The sequence below is a fragment of the Hypanus sabinus genome, chromosome X1 (assembly GCF_030144855.1).
Source record: "Hypanus sabinus isolate sHypSab1 chromosome X1, sHypSab1.hap1, whole genome shotgun sequence".
NCBI classification, from domain to species: Eukaryota; Metazoa; Chordata; class Chondrichthyes; order Myliobatiformes; family Dasyatidae; genus Hypanus; species Hypanus sabinus.
In genome coordinates, this window is record NC_082738.1 from 38,372,252 (window position 1) to 38,385,997 (window position 13,746).

At 39.4% G+C, this 13,746-nt stretch overlaps 1 protein-coding gene across 3 annotated transcripts in view; it reads right to left on the reverse strand.

Annotated features, from left to right (window-relative positions):
- The window catches only part of lrrc3ca (leucine rich repeat containing 3Ca), a 58,873-nt gene that overhangs the window by 37,412 nt on the left and 7,715 nt on the right, over positions 1 to 13,746 (reverse strand). Inside the window, exon 2 of one of the 3 annotated variants that reach the window (XM_059956415.1) lies at positions 1,162 to 1,358. The exons of the other annotated variants lie outside the window; for them this stretch is intronic. The gene's annotated coding sequence lies outside the window, so the exon portion shown is untranslated. The remainder of the gene's footprint in view (positions 1 to 1,161; positions 1,359 to 13,746) is intronic. 3 annotated transcript variants of the gene reach the window in all.

A 13,746-nucleotide genomic window follows, 5' to 3' on the forward strand; every position in this document is an offset into this window, starting at 1 on the left:
TTTCTGCTAACAGTACCTTACAGGTATAGTAATATGATTTGCAAGCAGAAGCACAATACTCAGCTAAAGCTATTGTTAGCCTGCCAGACTGTCTAATTGGCAAAGGAAATATCTTCAAAAGCAAAAGCTTTGTCATTGAAAAATGTGATTATGTTGCTGATGTTGTTACCACCACTAGGAGGCCGGTCCTTGTATTTTCTGAAGCTCTGCATTTCCTTCCACCAATTTCTGATGTTTATTTCAGTCCTTTTATACTTCAGTGTTTTTAATGAAAGAGCTGAGTAGTTAGCTTTCCAGCTTATGATGAAGGTCAGCAAACAGCCATAAACCAGCAAAGATTAGCTGGAGTTTTCCTTGTTCTTTAAGCAATACGCCTCCAGGTTCTGGATGTGTGGTCGATGGCATGACCAACACAAGCCACAACTGGCCAAATGAATATCTACAAAAATGAACTGACTCACTTATAGAAAACTCCAGCGGGGCAATCAGCATAAAAGTCAGTTCTGGGACAAAATCACATTTCTAGGCTAAGCTTCCTCTGATCAGTTTATTACTCCAAGTCAAAAGCACACTGTTTGGGATATTATCCCTGGTGCAGCCACAGAGGTGTTATGTTTTAGTAATGGCACCAAAGGATAATTGATACCCCTAGCCACCAGTATCAAGCTCTACAATGAGCAGCAAAGGAGAAATTAAACACAGCATTGTAAATGGTCCAGGTTGTATAAAATCCTCCAAGTTGTATTTGTCTATTACTGTTTAATAACTAATCAAAACTATTCTGGAAGATAATCATTCATCCATATCCTCAGTCAATAAATTGCATTCCAAATGCCGAAATACCATCTTGCACCGTCTAAATCCTGTACTTTACTATTTGTCTTTGGTAAGTACAATTAATTGGATAGCAGACGAGGAATTTCTGTACAAACATTTAAAAAGCTTCATTTCAAGTCATGACCAAGGTAACAGAATCTCTTTTTTTGGACCTCAATCTCATTTGTGATTGTGTTTATTATTCACAATCATATTTGTTTGCTCCTCAGTTGCTCTCAATAAAAAGCTAATAAGCTGATGAAGTTTTATCAATTGACTCCAGCATGTATTACAATCTGAATAAAATTCACCCTCTGAAGAGAGATTGAAGAGTTTAGGCCTTACCCACTGGAGTGAAGAATGAGTTGATGACCTAATATATGGCTGTTGGGTTGACACAGGGAATGATGGGAGCTTGCTTCCTTTATCTGGAGAATCTAGAGGGCATGACCTCAACATCACGACTCAACCACTTGGGAATGAAATGACGTAAAACTTCTTCTCCTGGAATATCCCGAGTCCTTACAATTCTACCCAGAGTGCTGTGAAGGCAGAATCATTGAATATATTCAAGGGTGAAGTTGATAGATTTTTGGACATTACGACACAACTGAACATTTATTTAAGGGATCGAAGTGACTGTGATTTTAGTAAATTGTGGCTCAGACTCCAGGGGCCATATGGACTGCCTCTTCTTTTAATTACATTTTTATGTAGGTAGACAAAAGAACATAATGTCTGGTACAATTCTGTTCTGAGTGCAGACTTCTTGTGTGAGAATTAATTCTCCAAGGGAAATAGAGCTGTAAACTGCAAGGGAGAGATAGCTTATTAATAAGGCAGTGACCAGCTTTCAGAATAAGGTCGCAGCATGAAGAATCTTGGTTGGCGACAAGAATCACAAATTACCCTCCAGTAATGCTCACTATGCTTTGGAATCTCCATTAAATATTCTGATTAATCCTCCTGTCTTCTGTTTGTTTGTTGAATATAATGGGCATTATCTGCACTGCCATACCTCCCCGGAGCATGTGTATTCATCTTCTTGCAGCAGATCAACATGCCTGTGCTTACCTTCACAAACTGATGATCAAAACCCTCGACTTTCCATGCTAGCTTTCTGTGACCTCTGTCTCGATACTTTCTGAAAGGGAGAAGGATTTTCTCCCACATGTTTTTTTAAAATGTGTAATGGTTAGCAGAATCATATGTTTTGTTGTATAACATAGAACGTCGAACAGTACAGCACAGAACAGGCCCTTAGGCCTAAAATGTTGTGCTGAACCAATTAAATTAGTAATCAAATAGCCAACTAAACGAATCTCTTCTGCCTACACAATGTTGATGTCCATTGATTTTCTTCACATTTGTGTGTCTATTTAAACATCTTTTTATTCTTTCTTTTTTTCCCATTACTGTAATTATTTTTCATCATAATGAACCAGGTTGGAGGAATGTTTAATAGGAACACTAATTAATTATTTTGTAATAATATAATTTACATCAAATTGCCAAGTACTTACTGTATAACAAAGAAATTGGCCGTTCCCAGCAAGCTTCATTCCTCCTATTAACTAAATGAACTTTCTATTCGTTTCACCCTTGTGTGTTTATCTAGTTAATCTTTAGATTAATCTGTGCCATTTGCTTCAATTAATGAATAGGAGTGTACTTTTAAGCTCTGTGATATGAATTTTGATATGTTGTTATACATCCACTGTTATTGATTGAATGTTGATATCCTCCATAAAGGATGTTTTGGTGATAGCTCTATCCTTACTAATTGCCTTAGCGACTACAAAATAACTTGTTGGTTCTATAAATAAGGAACTCACATATTCTAAACACACTTTAGGTGAAGGTGAGCTCGTGCTTTTCTCATTGAGCTAAAGAAGATGGGAGATGACTTGATAGAAGTGCACAAGATGATAAGAGGCATTGGATAGAGTGGACAGAGACCCTTTCCCAGGACAGAAATGGCGAATACTCATAATTTTAAGGAGATTGAAGGAAGGTATAGGAGAGATGCTCTTTCTTTACATAGAGAGTGATGGTGTGTGGAGTGCACTGCCGGGGATAATGGTAGAGGCAGTTACAATAGAGATATTTAAGAGCCTCTTAGAAAGGAACATAGATGAAAGAAAAATGGAGGGCTATGTGGAAGGGAAGGATTTGAGAGTAGGTTAATAGGTCAGCATAACGTTATGGGCCGAAGGGCCTCTACTGTGCTGCTGTTCTATGTTCTATGAAAATAAAATGGTTACAATAGACAGCATTTAACTCTTAAACCCAGAGGAATTTTGTGAAAGTACTGTTGCCTACCCCTGTTGCAAAAGACATTGTTGATGAAATAAAAGAACGAGAGCCTATCCTAAATTGTGTGAAAGCCCATCCACATAGTTTAATGAGAAACCTGCTGAGCCCAGAGAAACCTTGTCAGAAAAATTTAAGAAACTTGTTGAAGAATTTCTTCAACCCAAAGCCCAGCGAGATTGGGCAAATGTTTAAGTTTGATTCATATTTAAGAAAACCAACAAAAACAGTGGCTGAGTTTTTAGCTGAATTAAGAAAGTTATCACAAGACACGATGGTGGATGTTAGAGGACAGGTCATTGCATAGGATCAGCAAGGAGTGAATTCTGAGGCGGTTGTTGTCAGAGGTGAACCCAATCTATAAGAACACACTGAAAGTTGCCCAAATGTGGACTCAGCAAATAAAATTATACGAGACTTGCAAATGAGATGTGGTGTTCCAGGCAACAGAAGGTACAGGGAATCAGCAACAGCAGGACATGTTTTTCTGAATGCAGTAACATCTATAATTCTTGTAGTAATAAATAGCTAAAGGTATATAGTTGATAGCTGTCCTGCTCCAAGTCAACAGGGTTTAGGATGTTTGTCACTATTTTGATCTTTGGCAAATACTGTTTTCTTTCTGTATGTGAGGGCTATATCAGCAGATACGAGCGCTCAGCAGGCTTGAAGTAAGGGATGAAATTTAGCCTCAACCTGTCTGAAAGAAGTTTGTATGTTCTTACTGCGACAGTGTGGTTTCCTCCCACATTCCAAAGACATACAGGTTAGGGTTTGTGCGTTTTGGACGTGCTGTGTTGGCGCTGGATGCGTGGCCACACTTGCAGGCTGCCCCCCCAGCGCATCACAATGACACAAGTGACACGTTTCACTGTATGTTTCGATGTACACGTGACAAATAAAGTTAATGTTTATCATCTTTAATTCATGACAAAGAGTCTGTTTAACCTTTCAAAATCAGAATCACACTTGTTATCACTATGTCGTGAAATTTGTTATTTTGCATCAGTACAACATGTAAAATATACTATAAATTATAATGGGAAATATACAATATATTTCTTACAAATTATTTCCAACAGTATAAAAAATAAATAAGTAGTGGGTAAAGGGAGCAAACCAAAAATAGTGAGATAGTGTTCATGGGTTCATTGTCCAACACAAAACAGTTATTTTGACACTATTCTTGTATCCTTTGGTAAATTTCCTGTGTCATTTTCCTCTGCATTTCCACTCACTGCCTATCCTTGAAATATTTCCTCCCCATTTTCTTCCCTACAGCTAAGGGAACAAATCGGGAATTTAGATATGGCATTAAATTCCCCCAACTTTTATATAATAAAATGAAGACTTTGGTATTATGAAAGAGAACAGAAAGCTCTGAACTCACAGAAACTACAGGTAACAAAGTTTCCTGCAAAACTACAGACTTCAGGAGAAATGTGTCTCCTCTCCACCCACTCATCGTTAACAATTTTACAGTTAACATCTTTCAACATTTAGGTTCCTGGGCGTTATTATTTTGCAGGACCTCATGTGGGAGAACCATATCTCCTTCATTAACAAAAAGGCTCAGCAGAGGATGTATGCCTTGCAGCAGTTTATAAAATTCCATCTTCCCCAGAAGATACTGATGCATTTCTACTTCGGCATGCTCACATCAGCCATTACTGTCCGGTCTGGTTCAGTATCCTCTCACAATATATGAAAGCTACAATGAGTTGTCCAGTCAGCTGAAAAGGTCATTGGCTGCAGTCTACCATCACCTTAGGACCTGCATGTGTCCAGGACAAAGAAGTGAGAAGGAAAAAAAATAATTGCGGACACTTCCCACCCTGAAAACTGCCTTTTCCAAAAGCTCCTTTCTGGAAAGCACTATAGGACTATTAAAACAAAAACTTCATGCCATCTTATAAGTTTCTTCCCCCAGGCAGTTAATCTGATCAGCTATTCTAGTCAGTCCCCATGCCCCGATCTATCTATTACCTCAGTCACTGCAAACATCTTAAACCACTTTTTACAAACAAGAGAAAATCTGCAGATGCTGGAAATGCAAACAACAAAAAAGTACAGTCGACATTTTGGGCCAAGGCTTCCTACCGAAGGGTCTCAGTCCGAAAAGTCAACTATACTTTTCTTCCATAGATGCTGCCTGGCCTGTTGAGTCCCTCCAGCATTTTGTGTGTGTTACCGCTTATTGTAATGCTGTTTATGCATGCTGGTATTTATGTATTTATACATGGTTTAGTGCATATCCATACTTTAAACTCTACCTTTATATTTTACTTAATTCTTTATTTGTTGAATGTTTGTTGAATTGTTTTTTGTTGCATATCATGCCAACACACCACAACAAATTCCTAATAAATGTAAATGTATATGGCAAATAAAGTTGATGTTTGATCATGGCTGGGAGTCTCAATAACTGTTGAGCTGAGGCAGGGGTTGATGAGGTCACATAGGTGGGAGTAGACTCTTCTGGTGATAGAAAGGTTATTCGGTCAAATAAGAGTATAGAGACCATTATCTGGCTGACTCATGCTTCCCCTGTTCATAGAAATATGCAACTAGATCCTTACTCTCCAGCACTGGACCAGGACCCCACTGACGCAAATTTCATACCTACCTTGTATCATACTTGATCCCCTCTCCCATGTTCCACACCCCTAAACTAACACATCAATCTCACTTCCCCCATTGTTCAGTCAAGACCACATTCCCCACACTGTCCCCCAATACTTCGGCCTGGCCTGAATGCCACCAAAGTTTTTCCTAGTGGGACCATCAACAAAGTGGTATATCTTCACAGACTCTAGCATACTTCTATAGATGTACCAAGGCACTCCAACTAGTTTTATCACCATCTTGTATGGAGTGTCAATGCACAGGACTGAAAAAGTTGCAGAGGGTTGTAAACTCAGTTGTAACCATCATGAGTAGTAGCCTCTCAACCATCAAGGACATCTTCAAAAGGCGATGCCTCAAGAAGGCAGAATCCATCGTTAAGAACCGCCACCACCCAGGACATGCGCTCTTCCCCTTACTAGCAACAGGGAGGAGCTTGAAGACACACATCTATTGTTTCAGGAACAGCTCCATTCCCTCCAACATCAGAATTCTGAACTGTCCATGAACCCACGAACAAAGCCTCACGATTTTGCTCTCTATTTGCACTGCTTATTTATTTTGTAATACTTCTTATTGTAACTTATAGCATTTCTTTACACATTACACTGTTCTGCTTCTGCAAAACAATAAATTTCATGACATAGGTCAGTGATAATAAATTTGATTCTATTCTGATTCATAAGCCCATGAACACTACCTCACTATTTTTCTCTTTTTTTTTGCACTAACCGTGAAGAATTTTTATATTTCTTATTGTAACTTATCATATTTTTTATTTTGTATTACACTGTACTACTACCACAAGATAAGAAGTTTCACGGCATATGTCAGTGATAATAAACCTGATTCTGATTGTCACATTGCTGCTATGTCCACCTATTCAGTACATTCATTGGACTGCATTGTTTGCACAAATGAGAAGGTCACAGAGCCACCATGGTTGTCCTAAACAGACCTGAGGTGATAAGTGATTTAGTTCCTATGAGCAGGGAAGATTAACTAAGCCTCGATGATATCTGAGTCATGAATGATCTTGATAGCATAATAAATGAGGAACTGTTTTCAATGGCAGAACAGGTTAACCAGAGATCATGGGTACAAAATGATTAGCAAGTGGAAGAGGGGTGACATAAATAATTTCTCCTTTCATACTATGAGTTGATGTGGTCTGTAATATGAAAACTGTAGAAATTAAAATGCTAAAATTTTGAAATAAAAACAGAAATACAGGAAACACTAAGTAGGTCAAGCAGCCTGTGTAGCATGCCTAACATGGTAAATGTTTTAGGTTCAAAGTTCAAAGTAAATTTATTATCAAATAGTACACCAAATAGTTCCCAGAGATTCATTTTCTTGCAGGCATTCACAGTAGACAGAGAAATACAACCAATCAATGGAAAACTACACACAAAGACTGACAAGCAACCCAAGTGCAAATAAGGACAAACTGCAAATACAAAAAGAAAATAATAATAATAAACATAAATAAGTACAAAAAATAGTACTGATAACGTGAGTTGTAGAGTCCTTGAAAGTGAGTCCATAGGTTGTGGGAACAGTTTAGTGATCATTTCAGAGCTGTGGTGAGAGAGGTTGAGGACCCTTCATCAGAACAAGTCTGGAATTCACAGGCAGCAGATTAACTAGTCACATTAAAAAGGAGATTGAAGAAATAAATGAGGAAATGCTTCTCTGTTGCGAGAAGCTGCAGTGGAGGGGGATTAATGAAGTCTCACAGAGCTGGTACAATCTGACAGAACACTGGCACCAAGTGATGTACACTGCCTTTCCTCTTTCAGTCACTTCACAAACTGCTCTCCGGTAATTTCCCCAGTCACCTGTTTTTCACAACTGCATTAATGAAACTCTGTCAGAACATGATTCACATTATCCACAATCCTAAACTAAATTTCTAAATTTAGTCGTCCTGAGTAATTTAACCTCTATTAACCTATTAATCTCTGTCCTCGACCAAGCCTACAAATCTATAATTACAGCAAATTCATTTCTTCTTTTGTTTTAGGTTGTCTTTGTTAGATTTTTGTTGCCTTATGCTCTTCTGAAAAGGGTTACATTCATCGCTGTATAATTTCCATCAAGTAGTCAGTTCTATCTGTTACAATGAATCATGTCATTGTTATAAGTTCATCTTAGTTTGTGGTAAACCACACTTTCTATACCAGCTTAACAGCCCCTGCAACATGCCCCCATCACCATCAGATTTTCGAAGAACGTAGAACAGCGCAGCACAGTACAGGCCCTTCAGCCCACGATGATGTTGTGTGCACATTTCAGCCTAACGTAAGATCAATCTAACCCTTCTCTCCCATAGAGCCCTCCAGTCTTCTTTCATTCATGTGTCTATATTTCCATTCCTGAAACACATTTCTCTTGTCCTGGAATTGTAAGCTCATGAAACAATTGCTACATATAGTAAACACTTGATGATGTGGGTTTTTTTTTTGTTGTTGTTGATTGAAAATTGACCTTACCCAGAGTAGAATGACCACTCCACATCATTTTGCATCATTCCAGAAATTTGGCCAGGCAAATCCCAGAGCAATTGAACTGTGCACAACAAAATTATATCATTCCCCATGCAATGTTCCTTTTCACCCATGTGGGAGATCACAGAGAACTGGGGCTGCATGGGAACTCCGCTAATTTATGTCTCATCTTTACTTTTGGTTCTTTTGATACAAGTTTAGCTCTGAGTTAAATTAAAGAAGATCAAGGTGTGAGTGCAGCCAATAAAATGCTCTGGAGCTCACGGCAGTCCTCTCTGGAAACAAAAAAAAAACTGCAGATGCTGAGATTTGAAACAAAATCAGAAACTTCTGGAAGAACTCACTCAGTTAAGCAGCACCTGGGGAAAAAGAACCCTCACCCAAAACAACATTTGGTTTAAATTTCCACACATGTTGTGTGACTAACTGAGGGGTGGCACAGTGGTTAGCATAACACTATTACAGTGCCAGCAATCACAAATCAGGGTTCAATTCCCGCCACTGTCTGTGATGAATTTGTACCTTCTCCCTGTGCCCATGTGGGCTTTCTCCGGGTGTTCCAGTTTCCTCCCACATTCCAAGGATGTATGGTTGGTATTGATGAGTTCTGGGCATGCTATGTTGGCACGGGAAGCATGGCAACACTTGTAGGCTGCCAGCACAATCATCGCTGATTTGATTTGATACAAGCAATGCATTTCACTGTATGTTTCAATGGACAGGTGACAAATAAAGGTAATCTTTATCTATTGTTCCATCATTTTTGTTTTTGCTTCATTCGTCTATGAGCCAACCATTGTCATGTGATCATACAGCATAGAAATGGGCCCTACACCCCACTATGTCCTTGCCAAACTTTTTGCCCATCTACACTAATCCCTTTCAGCCATATGAAGACCTTCTAATCCTTGCCTTTCTTTTAGTATCTGTCTAAATGCCTCTTAAATGGAGTAATTTTACCTGATTCCATCTCTTCTGCCAGCATGCTTCAGATATCAGCCACTACTTGTGTTAAAAAAAATATCCTTTTAATCTCCTCTTAAAACTCCCTCCTCTCACCATAAACCTATGCCCTCGTGTTCTTGATATCCCTAGCAAGGGAAAAGTATTTTGACTATCTATCCTATTTATGCTTTTCATAAGCTAATGCACATCTATAGGGTCACCCCTCAACACCGTAGCCTCCTTTGCTTCAGTGTCATGGCAATTTTTAATTACATATAACTAAGTGTGTTTTTTTGACATTACAGCAATTAATTAAATCATGCTGAAACCTAGAAGAAATTTCAGTGGAATAGACACCAGGCCTGCTGAGTTTGGCACAGTCCAAGTTTCCCAGAAGGCTCCTCAGATTTTAATCACAGACATAAGTCATAGAAACAGAACTAGGCCATTTGGCCAATCAAGCCGGCTCCGCATCCTCCTCATTTGCATATCCAAGTGCATAGTTTTAAATAGCCTGAGATATTACACAACCCAGACTTGCATCGTTAGGTCACAGCATGTCAGACCCCAACATTGGAACACATGTCATTTAGCCCAACTCACCCAAAGGGTTAAAAATACATTGATTTCAATACATTGTTTGCAGATATATCCAGATTTTTAAGTGAGGCACTGTTTTCTTCCTGCTCCTTCCATGTTCACTTTTGCATATTGATTCCACTCTGACAAAAAGCGTTTTCTGTTTTATGAGTAACACACCAGACATCAAAAATGATTGTTAATAATTTATAAGGCTTTCATTTTACTAATATAAGCTCAGCTTCCCTCCTGTAACAAGACCCCAGCTCACTTCAGATTCTAATATTTCATTTGGAAGCTTCAAGCAGTTCTCCCATTAGCCAAGGAAATGTCATCCCATGGATATAGGTCCATAGTTACACCAGACTCCCACTTCCTCTCCAAAGCTGTGGCCATAAACTCTGGTTCAGCAGATCCCTGAAGACTTCCAGTGCATCCGCTTATAGATCATATTTCCAGCATGAGACTAAGGATTGAACAAGAAAGCCCTGTTAGAACAGAGATGAGGAGGAATTTTTTAGCCAAGGAGTGGTGAATCTGTGGAAATCATTGGCACACACAGCTGTGGAGGCCAAGTCATTGGCAACATTTAAAGTGGAGTTTGATAGGTTCTTGATGAATAAAGGGTGTCAAAGGCTACAGGGAGAAGGCAGGAGAATGGGGTTAAGAGGGATAATAAATCAGCCATGATGGAATGGCAGAGCAAGATAGATGGGCCAAATGGCCTAATTCTGCTCCTATGTTTTATGGTCTTTAATTTTCAGTCACAATAGGCACAATAGCTATGCCAGTTCAATCCTCACATAATGGCCACAGATTTACATTTTCGACCTAGCAATTGTATAGAAAGCCTGGTAAATATTCTTCATGGTTCATGGACTCTGATAACTGCTGCCAAAGCTAAGGTTTATCAGTTAAACACAGGACAGAGAATTCAACTTATAATTTTCTAATCTATGCAGCTCGAAGCACCAAACAGGCGGAAATTTTATCTGCATGAACCCATCTCATCGAATTTATGATAGTCTCAGCAACAAAGATATTTTTAATCAGATTTTTTCAACCATTAATATTAACAAATCTCTGGATTATTATCTTTTCAGCCATTTGACCTCAACAAGGTATCTGTTTTAATAACAGATACTTCTGGGTCTGTTTATTTGAAATCATTTATAATGCAAGACATTATCATGATCTCCTTCATGCCAGCAAATATAAGATGGAAAGAAAGAGAGAAAAACAGACAGAAAAAATGCAGAGCTGAATACATAATAAATGAGAAAGGGATAGGTAAATGAAGAAAGAGATAAAGGGTAAAAATAGGATAATGCATGGTTTAATTGTATTAGTCTTCCAGTGTCTCACTACACAGGCTTCAAACTTGTGGCAGCGTATCTTGGAAAGAATCGACACAACACAGCAATAAATCTATACTGACAGGCAAACCAATCTACACTGACATTCAATATCCATTATATAATGATTTTCCTGCAGCCTCTATGGTGCATTTGCAATGCTGACTATTCCATCTAGTTTCTTTTGAGAATTTGTTTGTAACTACAATGTTAGGACTTCACATTTTCTATCTCTAATAGGGATCCTGAATTTACAGTGGCTGATGATGCTGGAGATTTTTTTTAATTTCACGGTAACATCGCTAAAAATATTTCATGATTACATCCTGCAATTCTGCTTTCCATGAAAAACTATAAATCAGTGGTTTTCATTCAAACTGTGTGGAAAACACAAAGCATTGGAACTAAGATGATGCTAGATATTTGGGTTAAGAGGAACATCGGCTTTTTATTCCCCTCCACAGATGCTGCCCGATCTGCTGAGTTCCTCCAGCATTCTCTGTGTGTTGCTCTGGATTTCCAGCATCTGCAGATTTTCTCATGTATTTAGAATTGTCAGAATAATGTCTTTTTTCTAAAGATTGAAGATAACAAAGGAGATAGTCAAGAACTTTTATAGGATGGACATAACAACATGCTTATGTCTTCAGTTGTTCCTCTCCGCGCCTTGTGGCAGATCGGACAGCAATCTTTCTCATTTCCTTAGCGTTTGTCTGTTTTTTTTACAAGGCTGAGTTGCAAGCTTAATGCTCAACCCAGCACAGATGGAAAGCATGCAAAGAGCCGACTGGATTCGAACCCAGAGCCATTCGCCTTGAAGTCCGGTACAGATGCCACTACGCCTATTATGTCTTTAGAAAGGGATAGAATTGGGAGTCATAATTAGAATATAAAGCTGATAAAGAATTCAGCAACACACACAAAATGCTTGAGGAACTCAGTAGGTCAGGCATCTATGGAAAAGAATAAACGGTCTATGTTTTGGGCCGAGATTCTTCATCAGGTCTGTAAAGGAAGGGAACCTTATAGTTCATCAGGGTAGCCTCCTGCCTGATGGCATGAACATCAATTACTCCAAATTCTGATAATATCTCCCCCTCCCCCTTCTTCCTTTATCCATTCCCCATTCTGGGTCCCCTCTTACCCCTTCTCTTCTCCTCACCTGCCCATCACCTCCCTCTGATGTCCCTCCTGTCTTACTCTTCTCCCATATTCTACTGTCCTCTCCTTTCAGATTCCTCCTTGCTCAGCCTTTACCTCATCCACCTATCACCTCCCAGCTTCTTCATCCTCCCTCCCCCACCCACCCACCTTCCCCCTCACCTGCTCTCATCTATCACCTGCCCACTTTTGTAGTCCTTCCCTTCCTATCCCTAACTATTAATTCTGGCTTCTGTCCCCTTTCTTTACATTCCTGGTGAAGCATCTTAGCCGAAATATTGACTGTTTATTCCTCTCCGTAGTTGCCACCTAACCTGCTGAGGTCCTCCAGCATTTTGTGTGAGTTGTTCTGGATTTCCAGCATCTGCAGAATCACTTGTGTTTAATAATTCAATAAAAACCCTTTTATCTCATGATCAGTAAGGATGTAGAACAGAGAGTGGTTGCAGAAAATTGTGCAGAACATTTTAAGGGGAAAATAGAACATCACAATGGGGGGGGCAAAGATGTAGATGGAAATGTAAACAGAGTTAGAAGAAAAGGATTGGAAGGAGATTTGCATGAACCACAAACATTAGTGTTTGGACCATTCAGTCTGCATAAAGTGTAATTAAAGTTCTTATTTAATTTTAAACTTAAATAATTCGGGATTGTATTCCGTTTTGATCACCTCATTATGGGAAGGACATGGAAGTTTTCAAGAGGGTGCAGAGGAGATTTACCAGGATGCTGCCTAGACTAGCGGGCATGCCTTATGAAGGTAGGTTGAGTGAGCTAGGGATTTTCTCTTTGGAGTGAAAGAGGATGAGAGGTGACTTGAAAGAGGTGTTCAAAAGGATAAGAGGCATAGGTTGAGTGGACTTCTTCCCCAGGGCTGAAACGGCTAATACAAGGGAACACAATTTTAAGGTAATAAGGGGAATGTCAGAGATAAGTGCTTTATGCAGAGACTGGTGGGTGCGTGGAACGTTGTGGTGAACTACATATACCTGTCTGGACACGCCCCCTGCTGACTTCTCCTGTGGCTCCTCCCACAGACCCCTGTATAAATGCGATTGAGGCCTGAGCCCGGCCTCTCAGTCTCCAGGATGTAGTATGGTGGTCACTCACTGCTTGTTCCTTCTTCCAGTCAATAAAAGCCGATATCTCGCCTTTACGTCTCAGAGTGAGTTATTGATGGTGCATCAAACGTCCTGCTAGGGATGGTGGTAGAGGCAGATATATTAGGGGCATTTAAGAAACAGGACTTTCATATGAAGAAAGACTGGATCGACTAGGCTTATACTCACTGGAATTTAGAAGATTGAGGGGGGATCTTATTGAAACGTATAAAATTCTAAAGGGATTGGACAGGCTAGATTCAGGAAGATTGTTTCCGATGTTGGGGAAGTCCAGAACGAGGGGTCACAGTTTAAGGATAAAGGGGAAGCCTTTTAGGACCG